Source organism: Benincasa hispida, chromosome 4 (genome assembly GCF_027475165.1).
Source record: "Benincasa hispida cultivar pf3 chromosome 4, pf3_genome.v1.1, whole genome shotgun sequence".
Classification (NCBI taxonomy): domain Eukaryota; kingdom Viridiplantae; phylum Streptophyta; class Magnoliopsida; order Cucurbitales; family Cucurbitaceae; genus Benincasa; species Benincasa hispida.
The window spans coordinates 49,091,935-49,105,697 of record NC_143481.1 but is presented as its reverse complement, the minus strand read 5'-3'; the positions used below and the strand labels follow the sequence as shown (position 1 = coordinate 49,105,697).

Sequence of the window (13,763 nt, the reverse complement as noted above, 5' to 3'; positions counted from 1 at the left end):
GCCAAAAATAGCCACTCTGTAGGACTTTTGCAGCGCCGCTGCCCCCCAAAATGTCCTCCATAAGGGGACTCATGACAAAGTTCCAAAATGTGCTTGGCTCATGCTCAGGAACGCATCGACGCAAAATATGATCAGGTCCAAGTCGATACAAGAAGGGGTCATCCCAGAAATAAAATTTGACTTCGTGTCTCAGCTTCTTCTTCTGCTGGTATGAGTAGTCTTCTGGTACTTGGCCGCAAACTATGAAGTTTACAATGTCCGCATACCATGGAACATTAACGCATACTGACATAAGTAGCTCATCAAGGAATCTTTCTTCAATGTCTTTTTCTTTCTTTTGAACCTCGCAATTTTCCAACCGTGACAGATGATCTGCAACTTGGTTCTCAGTGCCCTTCCGATCTTTAATCTCTTGTTCAAATTCTTGCAAGAGTAGTACCCACCTTATCAATCTTGGTTTTTCATCCTTCTTCGTCATAAGATATTTGATCGCAGAATGATCAGTATACACCACTACATTTTTTCCAATTAAGTACTGTTGAAATTTCTCCAGCGCAAACACCACTGCAAGCATTTCTTTTTCTGTGGTAGTATAATTTTCCTGTGAATCATTCAACATCTTGCTGGCATAATTGATAGGATACAAAACCTTGTCCTTGCGCTGACTCAAGACTGCGCCCACCGCATATCCACTAGCGTCACACATCAACGCAAATGGCTGCATCCAATCCAGTGCAATCAGAATATTTGCGATGATGAGCGCATTTTTCAGCGTGTGGAATGCTTCAGCGCATGCGTCATCAAAATCATATTCGCGGTCAATCTCGAGGAGCGCACTTAGGGGTCTTGTGATCTGAGAAAAGTTGCGGATGAATCTTCGATAGAACCCTGCATGTCCCAGAAAACTCCTAAGCATTTTCACATTGACTGGTGGTGGTAACTTGAAAATTGTGCAATGTTTGCTTGATCAACTTCCAATCCTGCCTTTGATATCTTGTGACCTAGCACGATTCCTTCTTCAACCATGAAATGGCATTTCTCTCAATTCAGAACAAGATTCATTTCAATGCATCTTGATAACTGACAGAAATGCCAGTTATTATAAGCATTTTATTTAGAATTATGAGGGCTAACAGGTAGAAAACGCAGCGATAATACTTAGAATTTGTGAAAAATTGAGTTTTTCGTCGATAAGCACCTAAAACCTCACTGACCCAATATTATGCGTTATTTCGTGCGAAAGTGTCTATTTTTGTAGCTATTGCAGAAATCAAACGCATGCATTTGTAATAAGCAAGCACAGACAAACGCATGTGCTGAAGCCAGGCGACCGCAAAAGACGAACGCAGACGGCAACCCCCTGCGTCCAACGCATGGAAGTTGTAGTAATCACATGTGTCCAACACATGGATAATGCGGTGAACAAATAGAAATTGCGGCCACGGATTGACAGCCATAATAGAAGATCGCAAGATGGGTAGAACGCGTTGATAACTTCAGCTAAATTTAGCTCAGACGCATACCTTGGGAGTATTAACAAGATAAGGCGATATGACAATGCCTATACCACGACAAAAGTAGCAGTGAGCCATACCTTCATCATTACAGCTGTTGGCGTCCAAATTCTATAAATAGCCCTTGAGACCTTCATTTTAAGACATCTGAGCTTCTGCCTCAAGGTAGAAGTTTGTGATCACAGATGAGAGCTTGAAAGAGATTTCCAGTGAGAATTCTTCATCTTCACAACCCAAACCGAGTGACGATCGGAGCATTCGTCGGAGATAGAGCTCGAGAGAGACATTTCCAACATTCAACCATGACATCACCGGCAGCCTTGACATAGAGTCCTTCATCTCCCTTCTAATCTCTATATTGTATTACATTTTAGCTTGAGATATTAAGATATTTTGTGATCAATGCAAATCTTAATTCCTTCATTACCGTCTTCTTCATCATCTTCATCTCTATCATAGTTTATCTTCAACGTTTATTTATCAAAGTCAATCGCATGCTTAATCGTGTAGCCTAGAGATAGGATGCATGTAGCAACCCACTGAGAGGTGTGCGTTGTGTGAGTATAATGAGTTAATCCTCTTTGCTTGGTGAAAGGCTGTGGCAACGCCTGTCTATGGGATGTTGCATTGCTTGTCTATAAGTTAAGTATCCGCGTCTAACTGCCTGAGAAGGTAAGGGATGGAACACACTAAGCAAGGTTCGTATTATTCCTAGAGATAGGTACAATCTTATGCTCGACACAACCATGCACTATAGAGATATAGTCATGCGGCTGACCATCGAGAGGTGTGATGTGTTAGTGCAACGAGCTGGGATTATTAGAGCGATTTAAGATAATAAACATTACTATGCGTTATTGGTTGTTGTGTCTCTATTTATTCTCATTGCAAGTCTTCTATTACTCAATCTGTTTAGTTAGGAGTAGGAGTAGTGTGTAAAACATTTAAACCTTCTTCGCTTTATTTTTATTCTTATTCATCGCCTCAAACACATCACCTCACAAATACTATTGAGTGACAAGTCCCCGTGTTCGACCTCGGATTACTCGAGAAACTTGTGTTTGTGTTATACTTGGCGCAAGCGTAAGAAAACTTGTGAGAGGAACGCGTGATCATTGCATGCTAAGATTTATGCATCATCATTCTGACGCATGACCTCAGACGCATGGGAGCAAATGCATCAGTTATATCTAACGCATGATTTCATGTTCAAACCCATCCTTCTTAAATGATAAAAATAAAACACAAAAAAAATGCGTCCCTAAATTATTCCAACACATCTCTTCATGACTTTTTCAAGATTTGATAAACAAGAGTCATAAGTGTTGCCAAAAACTGAAAAATCATCCATAAACACCTCGACTGACTCCTCCAAGAAATCCAAAAATATGGCCATCATACACCTTTGGAAGGTACCTAGCGCATTACAGAGTCCAAATGGCATGCGACGGAATACAAATGTGCCGAATGGGCACGTGAAAGTTGTTTTATCTTGATCTTCCGGTGCAATCGCAATTTGATTATACCCTAAATAGTCGTCAAGAAAGCAAAAGAATTCATTCCCAGCAAGTCGATCTAACATTTGATCAATAAACAGAAGTGAAAAGTGGTCCTTCTTTGTGGCCAGATTTAACTTGCGGTAGTCCATACATATTCTCTACCCCTTGTTGTCCTTGTAGGAATTAATTCATTTTTGCTGTTGGTGACGACTGTCATACCCCCTTTCTTTGGAATGCATTGCCTTGGGCTTACCCAGCTGCTATCAGATATGGGGTAAATGACGCCTACATCAAGCCACTTTACTATCTCTTTCTTCACAACCTCTCTCATGGCAGGGTTCAAACGGCGCTGCCTCTCTATAGATCATTTTCTTCCTTCTTCAAGACGAATCTTATGCATGCAATACGAGGGACTGATCCCTCGAATGTTCACTAAGGTCCATCCCAAGGCTTTTGCGTTGTTCTTAAGGATTTGAATAAGTGCTTCCTTCTTTTCTTTTCTTAGTGAAGTAGATATTATAACCGGTAAAGTGTTATTGCCTCCTAAATAAACATATTTGAGGTGCACTGGCAACGGCTTCAACTCTTACATGGGTGGTTCTTCTAAAGATGGCTTAGTATGTTGCGTTGTTCGTTCAGATAACTTGATCGTTTCAAAATCTGACTCAATTTATATTGCGGTGCAATTTTCCTCCCACATTGCACCAATCCCAAAATCTTCTTCCTCCGATTCTTCTTAAGGCTCATGCCAATGTTCTTCCTGCAATTCTCCAACATATTGACAATTTTCCATATCACCTGGGTATTTCAATGCATTGAGAATGTTGAACTTAACTTGCTGATCCTCGACACTTATGGTAAGTTCTCCATTCTGTACATCGATCAGTGCTCGCCCTGTTACGAGAAATGGGCAACCCAAGATGATAGGCACCTCAATGTCAGCTTCATAATCTAATATGATAAAGTCAGTAGGGAAGATGAACTTATCTACTTGCACAAGTACATCCTCTATTTTACCCTCTAGATGTGTTATTGATCTATCGGCCAACTGCAAAGTAACTGTGGTGGGTCTTGCATTGCCGATATTTAACTTTTTGAACATTGACAAGGGCATTAGATTTATACTTGCCCCCAAGTCACACAGCGCATTTCCGACTTCTTTTCCCCTATTGAGCATGGCAATGTGAAACTCCCAAGATCTTTCATTGTAGTAGGGATGTTGTTCTGAAAGAGTGCACTACACTCATATGTTAGTGTGATCGTTTCATTCTCCCCGATCTTCCACTTGTTGACAAGTATATCCTTGAGAAATTTCACATAACTTGGCATTTGTTCCAACGCTTCTATTAAGGGAATGTTGATATGTAATTGTCGGAGAACATCCAAGAACCTCTTGAATTGTTTGCTGTCATATTTCTTTCTCAACCTGGATGGAAAAGGTGGAGGATCCTGCCATACTAAGTTCAATTGGCTGTTCATTGAGGTCATTTGCTTCCCGTGTTTTAGGAGCTGGAGGTTGCAGTGACTTTGATGTTGAGTCTTGTTGAGATTCATTATGTATAGAGGTATTTTCTTCTGAACTGGTAGTTCTGTTGTTCGTGGTTGATTGGTCATCATTGATGATTGAGTCTACTGGCCTTATCACTGAATCCGGTACTGGTGGCACGGGGACCATTGTCTTGCCACTTCTCAATATCACTGCTTGACATTGTTCTTTTCCACGTGGTCCCGGTGCTCCCGAGCTGCTAGGCAGTGTACCAGATGCTCTATTCTTAAGTTCGATCGCAAGCTGTTCAATCTGCACCTCCAAATTTTTAAGGGAGGAAGCTTGTGATTGCTTGATTGCCTCGTTCTTCTCAATATATTGTTTCAATATTGTTTCCAAAGACGAGGTACTAGAAGAGGTGTTAGAGGAGGACGGTTGGTCATAGGGTTATATACTCTGAAAATTACCTTGGCTGTGATTCTGATTAATGAAAACCGGAGGATTACCTCGATTCCCAGGATAACTACTCTGATGATTACCATGGCCTCCCTAGTTGTGATTCCCTCCCCAATTGAAAGTTAGCTGATTCCACCAACCAGGGTTATAGGTGTTGCCGAATGATTCATTGTGCATAGAGTATACGGATTGTTGATTCAACGGGCAGACGTCCACTGAATGTCCCTCTCCACATTGAACGCAATTTATTGTGGCCACTTGCATCAACGCATTGGCTTGCACTAAACCTTGAGAGAAATGTCCTTGCTGAATAGCCATAGTCTAGATGAGCGAGGTCACTGTGGCCATCTGGGCGGCTAGGGTGTTCATTGTATCAGCTGGTACAATGGCACTTTCTACTCTTCTTTGTTTCAAACCTCTTTCCTCATACCCGTTATCCACCCAGTCATCTGTATTTCACGAAATGCGATCTAAGATGAGCTTTGCTTCCGTATACGTCTTGTAAATTAATTCTCCTGCCACGGAGGCATCAGCAACTGCTTGTGTTGATCGATCTAAGCCGTTATAAAAAGTCTCCATCAGAACGCAATTAGGAATCCCAATGTGCGGATAGTTCTTCACTAATTGTCTGAATCGCACCCAGGCGGTGCTCAAAGTTTCATAACCCTTCTTTTTGAAATTCAACACATCCCTCTGTCTCCTTGCGTTAACAACTGGAGGGAAGAATTTATTCATAAACCTTTCGATCAATTTATCCCATGCGTTGATCTCATTTGGCTCTAGTGACTGAGCCCACCTCCTTGCCTAATCTCGTAGTGTATACGGGAAGAGATACAATCTAAATCCTTCGGGAGTCACACCAGGTATGGAAAATGTGCTGCACATTTCTACTAAGCTGGTCAAATGAGCATGCGGGTCTTCTCCTTGTAGACCTCCGAATTGTCCTGCATTTTGGATTATTTGAAGCATGACCGGCCTTATCTCAAACCTTGCATTCTCCGCAACTATAGGTCTTGAAATTCTGAGCGAGAAGTTATAAAGATTCGATGCCACATACTTCCTCATGGGGATATTGCGGTCAGCAACAAGAAATACAGGGTCTTGCACTGGCCAATTTACCCCTTGATTCCCATCGGGCCTCTCATTATTATTTGCCAAGTTTCCTCATCATGTAATTTGGTTCTGATGTGCTCTTTCGCGAAAAATATACCTGATCTTGGGTCAGCTTAGAATTTTTGGATCAGTTCTAGTACTCATAAACCGTCAGCCTGCTCTTTGTGATAAACAGACAGTACAGCAGAGATCTGTCCTACAAAATACTACAAAAGTATTCAACACTAACTGTTACCAATCCTCGGCAACGGTGCCATAAACTTTTAAGGATATGAATGAAGTGTTATGCTGTGTTATGTTTTGTATCACTTATACACACTACTGATTGATGAATGATAATTTATTCTTTATCTAACTCTAACGCATGGCTTGTGAATGAAATGAATGATGTTTTATATAGGCTAAAGTGTTTTGCGATAAAGACATTTTATGCGATACTACGTTCTGAGTGTATGCATTGATAGTGATATGCTCGTAGTATGCGATGAAGTAGTGCGTGTCACAAGTTTCCTTGCATTGAAACCAAGTAAAATTCCAACACAAGTTTCTCAGAATGATCTAAGGTCGAACATGGGGATTGTTGTCGTTAAATGCGATACTAATGTGGTACATGCGACCGGTTTTAATAATGAATAAATAATTTTTGGTTTGTACAGAAATGTAAATTGCGTTGAAGTAAAAATGCGTTGATAAAGTAAAATGCATTGTAATGTAAAGATGCGTTGATAAAGTAAAATGCGTTGATAAAGTAAAAATGCGTTGATAAAGTAAAATGTCTTGTAAGCTTTTTACTCTTGACCTCGAGCTATGAACCCCTCGGGCTGAGACATAAAAATATTTTCTTGAAAATTACCATAAATCAGTCTTGACATCTATTTTCTATATCTCATAGTCATAATATGTGGCTATGGACAAGAGAATTCTTATAGACTTAATCATAGCAACAGGGAAAAAAATTTCCTCATAGTCAACCCCTTCCCTTTGGGTATAACCCTTTGCTACAAGTCTAGCTTTGAAGGTATGCACCTTTTCAGCTACATCTCTCTTTCTTTTATAGATCCATCTGCACCCTATGGGTTTTAACCCTCCAGGTGGATCTACAAGATCCCATACTGAATTGGAGGACTTAGACTCCATTTCCAGATCTATGACTTTAACCCATTAGTCCTTGTCTACGTCATTCATTGCATGTTTATATGACAATAGATCCTTAACATCATTTGGTATAACAACCTGAGTTTCTGTTAAACCCAAGTAACAGTCAGGTTGTTCATAGCCCTCCCACTACATCGAGGCACTCTCAACGATTGAGAAGGATGAGACTAACCTAAATTGCTGGTTTCTTCATTAATTTTTTATGAAGGACTAGCTGCATTAACATCCCTTGTTAATTATTCAGTAGCATCACTTAATACTATTTTGCTTCATGGTTTATGATCTTTCATGTGGTCTTCCTAAAAATATGTAGCGTTTGTCATACAAACACCTTATTTTCTTGGGGGTCATAGAATAGATCACCTTTCGTTTCCTTTGGGTAACCAACAAATTGGCATAATCTTAAACGAGGTTCCAACATCTTAGGATTTGTCACTAAAACATGTGCAGGACAATGCCAGATTTTGAAGTAACGTAGACTTGTTTTATGCCCTCTCCATATCTCGAAAGGTGTTTTTGAAACACTCTTCAAGGGAACATCATTCAAGATGTGAACTGCAGTCTCTACTGCATACCTCCAAAACGAGTTAGGCAATTAAGCATAGGTCATCACAAAATGAACCATATCTAATAAGGTTCTATTTCTCCTTTTTGATACACCGTTCGGCTAAGGTGTACTAGGTGCTGAGAGAAGGGATTGAATGCCATGTTTTATCATATAGTCATGAAATTCTAAATCTATGTACTCTCCACCCCAATCAGATCGAAGTGTTTTAATTGTTTTACCTAATAGATTTTCAACTTCAACTTTATACTCTTTGAACTTTTCAAAGGCTTCAGACTTATGTTCCATTAGGTATAAGAAACCATACCTCGAATAATCATCTATGAAAGAAATTAAGTATTTGTACCCTCTTCTAGCCTTTACAATCATTGGACCACAAAGATCTGAATGTATGAGCTCTAAGGGCTCTTTGGCTCTATAACCTTTTCCACTAAAAGATATTTTAGTCATTTTTTCTTCGAGATAGGATTCATATGAAGGCAATGAATCATCTTCTAACTTGTCTAGAAGTTAATTCTTTACCAATCTCTCGATCCCATCGAGATTTATGTGGCCAAATCTCAAATATCAAAGATACGTATTATTCTTACTTGGAGAAATTCTTTGCCTTTTTATATGAGTATTAGCAGTCTTAAACATCTCATGATTTAAAAGTGCTTTTGATTCAGTTGGTCTTAACACATATAAGTTGCTTCTAGTTTAGTTGAACAAATCATCACACCATTTTTCATAATGATGAATCATCTTTTAACTTGTCTAGAAGTTAATTCTTTACCAATCTCCCGATCCTATTGAGATTGGCCAAATCTCAAATATCAAAGATACGTATTATTGTTACTTGAAAAAATTATTTGCCCTTTTATTTCAGTATTAGCAGTTTTAAACATCTCATAATTTAAAAGTGCTTTTGATTCAATTAATCTTAACACATATAAGTTGTCTTCTAGTTTAGTTGAACAAATCATCACACCATTTTTCATAATGAACGTTTCATTTGAATTAAAAGAAACAAAGTACGATTGTTCAATTAAATAGAAAATAGAAATAAGGTTGCTTTTCATTTTGGGAACAATGTATAAGTTTTCTAAAACCAGAAATCTACTTCCAAAAAATAACTTAGCAGCACCCACTGCACGAACTGAAATGACGTCTCTTGTTCCAACCTTGAGCGTCATTTCACCCTCTTCGAGCTGCTGGAAGAAACTAATTCCATGTAAAGAAGAACAACCATGATTAGTAGCTCCTGAATCAAGTATTCAGGCATCATGGTGATTTTGCACTAAATAAGTTTCCAGAACAAGTAAATCATATTTAACTTCTTTTTCTTTCTTCTTCTCAGCAAGGTACTTGGGGTAATTACGTTTCCAGTGACCATTCACATTACGATGGAAGCATTTTCCCTTATTAGCCTTCGCTTTTCCCTTTCCTTTCCCAACAGCGGGAGCCTTCCCCTTTCCTCCTTTCTTTTTCTGAATCATTTTAGAACCAAATGTTGAAGGAATAGACTTAGTTCCAAAGGATGAACTCTGATGGAACTTTTTGGAATGGGCAACATTTGCCTCTCCTTCTACTGGTCCCTTACCTTTCATAAGGGACTCAAATGTCTGTAACTCATTTAGAAGGGTAGTTAGATTATACTGTATTTTTTTTCATAACCACATTGTTGTGAAATTGGAGAAAACTCTTTGGAAGATATTCTAAATTAAAACACATCTGACTCTGCTCGTTGATGACCGCATCGTTCATTTCGACAACATTGAACTAGACCATCAAGTCGAGAACATGTTCTCTCAATGATTGGTTGTCTTTCATGCACACGTTGTAAATGTACTTGAGGGCCTCGTGCTAGATCTGAATGGACGGTTGTCCAAACATCTTCTAGAGGGACTCCATGATTTGACGTGCAGACATCATGACCTCATGCTTCTTGGTAAGAACATTAGACAGACTTGCCAAGATGTAGACTTGAGCCTTATCATTGCTTTCATCGAACAGTTATAAGCATCCTTCAACCCTTGCTATAAATACTCTTTCCATTCACCTTGATATTGACCCATGCAAATACCATCCGAAAGGGGACACTCTCAGGGCACCTCAAGGCCAAGCATGAGTCTCACGGTGTGAATATTAAGGGAGAAACGTGAGTGCAAAAATGACATATCATATACATCTTTCCTCCCACTAAGTATTTTAACAACCTAGGTTTTAATTTACTTAGGAAAAATACGGCTAATTATTTTTACTAAGTGATTGTTTAAGTTTGCCCAATAGTAACACTTACTTTCGAAAGTTAAACAATTTTGATTAACATTCATTAAACACTTTAACAAATATTGATCAACAATTGCATGCTTGTAGCAAATCTATCTAATTCACCTTTCCAGGTAGGTTCCCAGGTAGGGGTGTTCCATTTCTGTCAACTGAAATGCCCTAGCCTAGCCAGAACCCACCTTAGACAAAAGGTCTCTTATAGATATATTTGCTACAAATTTAATCTTTTATTGAAATCAATTTAATCCTATTAAATCGATTTAAAAGATTAATCTAATTTCAAATCTCATTAGAAATTTATGAACTTAGGTCTATCTCAATCATATTTTAAAACTATTTAAAAAAATGATTTTATCTAAGTTTGCATGCAACTCTTGGTTATTGATTTTAATTTCTAATTTCATTTATTTATAACTCTTATAAATTAAATGAAACAAATTAAAACCGACATTGCAAGCATTGACATACTTTATAAAATTATAACGTTTATAAGATTATCTAAAGTGATGTCATGCATCATGCAATGTTCATTCATTACTAATATATAACATTTATATAATTAAGTAATGAACCATGCTAGAGCATACATTCCATACAACCATTAAACCTTATATTATAACACTTATAATATAAATGATGCATGGATATACTATAATGCATGCATACATATACTATAACTCTTATAATATATGATGCATGAGCGTGCTTTATGTAATTTAAATCATGCATATTTATATATTATAACACTTATAATATAAAATTATGCATGAATATAAATACATAATCTAAGGTGGATTTTAAAACTATATGGCATACATTATGACATCTAATAAAAACATACATCACATGTATATTTATACTAAAAGTTGATGGACCGTGATAGAAACTCTCTAAACAAGAAAATAAAAGGCTAACTATTACATATTTGAGTCCATCGATTCAAAATAGTTGAACCGGGTCTGGAACCGCTCGCCTCGAACCGCTCCTCAAAGAACCATTGTAGTTGTCGTGTAGCAAGCACCTATGCGTCGAGCGGCTATACAATGAGCTTGCAACACTATGCGATCATGTAGTTAATGATTATGCGATGAGTGTGATAGTCTACACAATCATATAGCACAAAAGCATGCATCGAGTATCAAATACTATGCGATCGTGTAGTATGACTATGCGATGAGCAAGATAGTCTACATGATCATGTAGCACGCAAGCATACATCGAATATCAAATACTATGCGATCGCATAGCTAATGACTATGTGATGAGCAGGATAGTCTACGCAATCGTGTAGCACGCAAGCTTGCATCGAGTATCCAATGCCGCATGATCATTTAGCAAGCGAGCGCCTATGCGATCATGCAGCCAATGCAACACGATTGTGTAGCAAACTCTAAACGGTCGTGTAGAAAACTCTACACAATCGCGTAGCATTAGTTATGCGATCGTTTAGTAAATGCTACATTTCACCTACCACGCCGTTAGCAACAGAGATTCAAAAAAGGACCAACGCATCGCAAATGTCAGAATCAGAGCAGGTCTATTAATGTTGTCGGCGATTAACCTCTATAAATAGAAGTCGATGAGCAGAATTTCATTTTATCCAAGTTTCGGCTTTTGGGTGGATCCTTGTGATCCAGACGAAAGCGTGAGAGGAAAGCTCGAGAGTTCTTCATCTCCTTCATCCATTCCGAGTGACGACTGGAGCCTTCGCCGGAGTTAGATTTTGAGAGAGTCAACTCCACTACCTTTCCATGGCAACACCGGCAGCCTTGACACACATCTGCTAGAAGCAAGACATTGCTTCCAGCTAGCCTTTTCCATTTCTCTTCTTTTCTTATATTGTATTATATTACATTTTGGCTTAAGAAATTAATACATTTTGTGATCAATGCATTTCTGTATTTCCTTCAATTCCATCTCCATCTTCATTACTTAGCATCCTTAACTTTCATCGCATCACTTAGTGAGATTGTTAGAGTATCGCACACTTAATCATGCGGCATAGGAATATGAAGCATGTAGCAAACCATCGAGAGGTGTGCATTATGTGAGTGTGTGAGAAAACCTCATTTTCTTAGTGTGAAGCTGTAGCGTTATTGAAACTAGTTTATTGCTTGCATTGATTTAGTTTCCTGCCTATTTGAAGTTATTTCCATTTCAATCTCAGCTTGTGTAGATCTTACTCTGTTGAATGAATGATGTAAGTGAACATCACAATGTCTTATCGATATGGTTTCGGGATAAGCGTTGCGATGTTGGTGATACATTGAAACATCAGGTATGCATTGCATCGACGGGTGTATCTTAAGTTAATGGATACACTTTGTGTTTATCTTCTAAAAATGTATTGCGTTGACAGATGTGTTGCGCTGGTAGAAATACCTTGCGCCCGTCCTCCTAAGTTACGTTGAGTTGATGGATGTGTTACGCTAGTATATACATTGCGCCCATCCTCCACAAATATGCATTTGTGGAACGGACGTATTGTATTAACAACTAAACATTGTGCCTGTCTTAAAAAATAAAAAAGAAAAAAAGAAATGATGATAAAATATTCGCAGAAATGGTATTCGAACGATCGCTTCAGCTCCCGAGGAAATTATTACATAGCAGACGAAAGGACGTCCTTTCCTGCTATGTCATAATGGGAGGGGCGTGGCAGGCTTTTTGGATTACCAAAGCCTGCCAACGTAGCAATTGCGTTGGGCCCATCATGGCCCAAACTTTAAATCGCCCCTCCTCAACCCGTTGGAGTTTACTTTCATTCTTTTTGCGAAAACCCTAAGAAAAAACTCTCTGGATATCTTGACTGCCATTCGCATTTTCTTTCGAAGAACGAAAAATTTTCAACTTCTTTCCCTTAACCAAACCCATGGCCGAACAATCATCTCATTCCTCTTCCCAATCATCATCCCCTTCCCACGCCCCTATCACCTCGCGGGAGGCGGCTTTCCTTGTCGCTAGCCGCCCAGCCCAAGCCAACCCCTAGAATTACCGAAAAACCCAAGGGGCCGAGCACGGAGAGTGCCCCTACCATCGAACCTGAGGTGGTGCTCCCAATACCTTCAACCGAAAGTTCACGAAATTTAGTGAACGTAATTGTGCGATGCATGTCTTAAGCTATGCGTTAATTCTTATGCATCGGTGGTCATGCGTTGGAATGAAAATATGCGTTACTCTTATATGCGATGACCATGCATTCCTGTCACAAGTTTTCTTACGCTCGCGCCAAGTATAACGCGAACGCAACTTTCTTGAGTGATCCGAGGTCGAACTCAGGGACTTGTAGCTAGACGTATGCAGTAATGTGTTTGTGGTAGATGAATAAAAGAATGATGGGGGGCTTTAAGCTAATAACTACTCCTACTCCTAACTAACAGACAAAGCATTGGAAGTATTAATGAGAGGTAGAGACACAACAACTGTTGATGCGTAGTAAATGCATGGAAAAATAGATAAAATGTGAAGATGTCTTCATCGCAACCCTAAGTTTAACCACAAGGGGAACCTCAGCCAACGCAGGCTATTGGATCATGCTACACACACTTGCACCTAACTTTAGGACGCATGCGATATATATGCGAAGTGTCAAGAGGCCTTATTCCCAAGTCTCTATTCCTACTCATGTGCTCCCACACATAAACAAGATGACCACATACCACCGTATCCTACTTCTTGGACACATGCAACATCTTCTCCGTAGG

General features: G+C 39.0%; 1 pseudogene; it reads right to left on the bottom strand.

Annotated features, from left to right (window-relative positions):
* LOC150036775 (uncharacterized) overlaps positions 1–13,763 on the bottom strand; it is a 33,094-nt pseudogene that overhangs the window by 15,298 nt on the left and 4,033 nt on the right.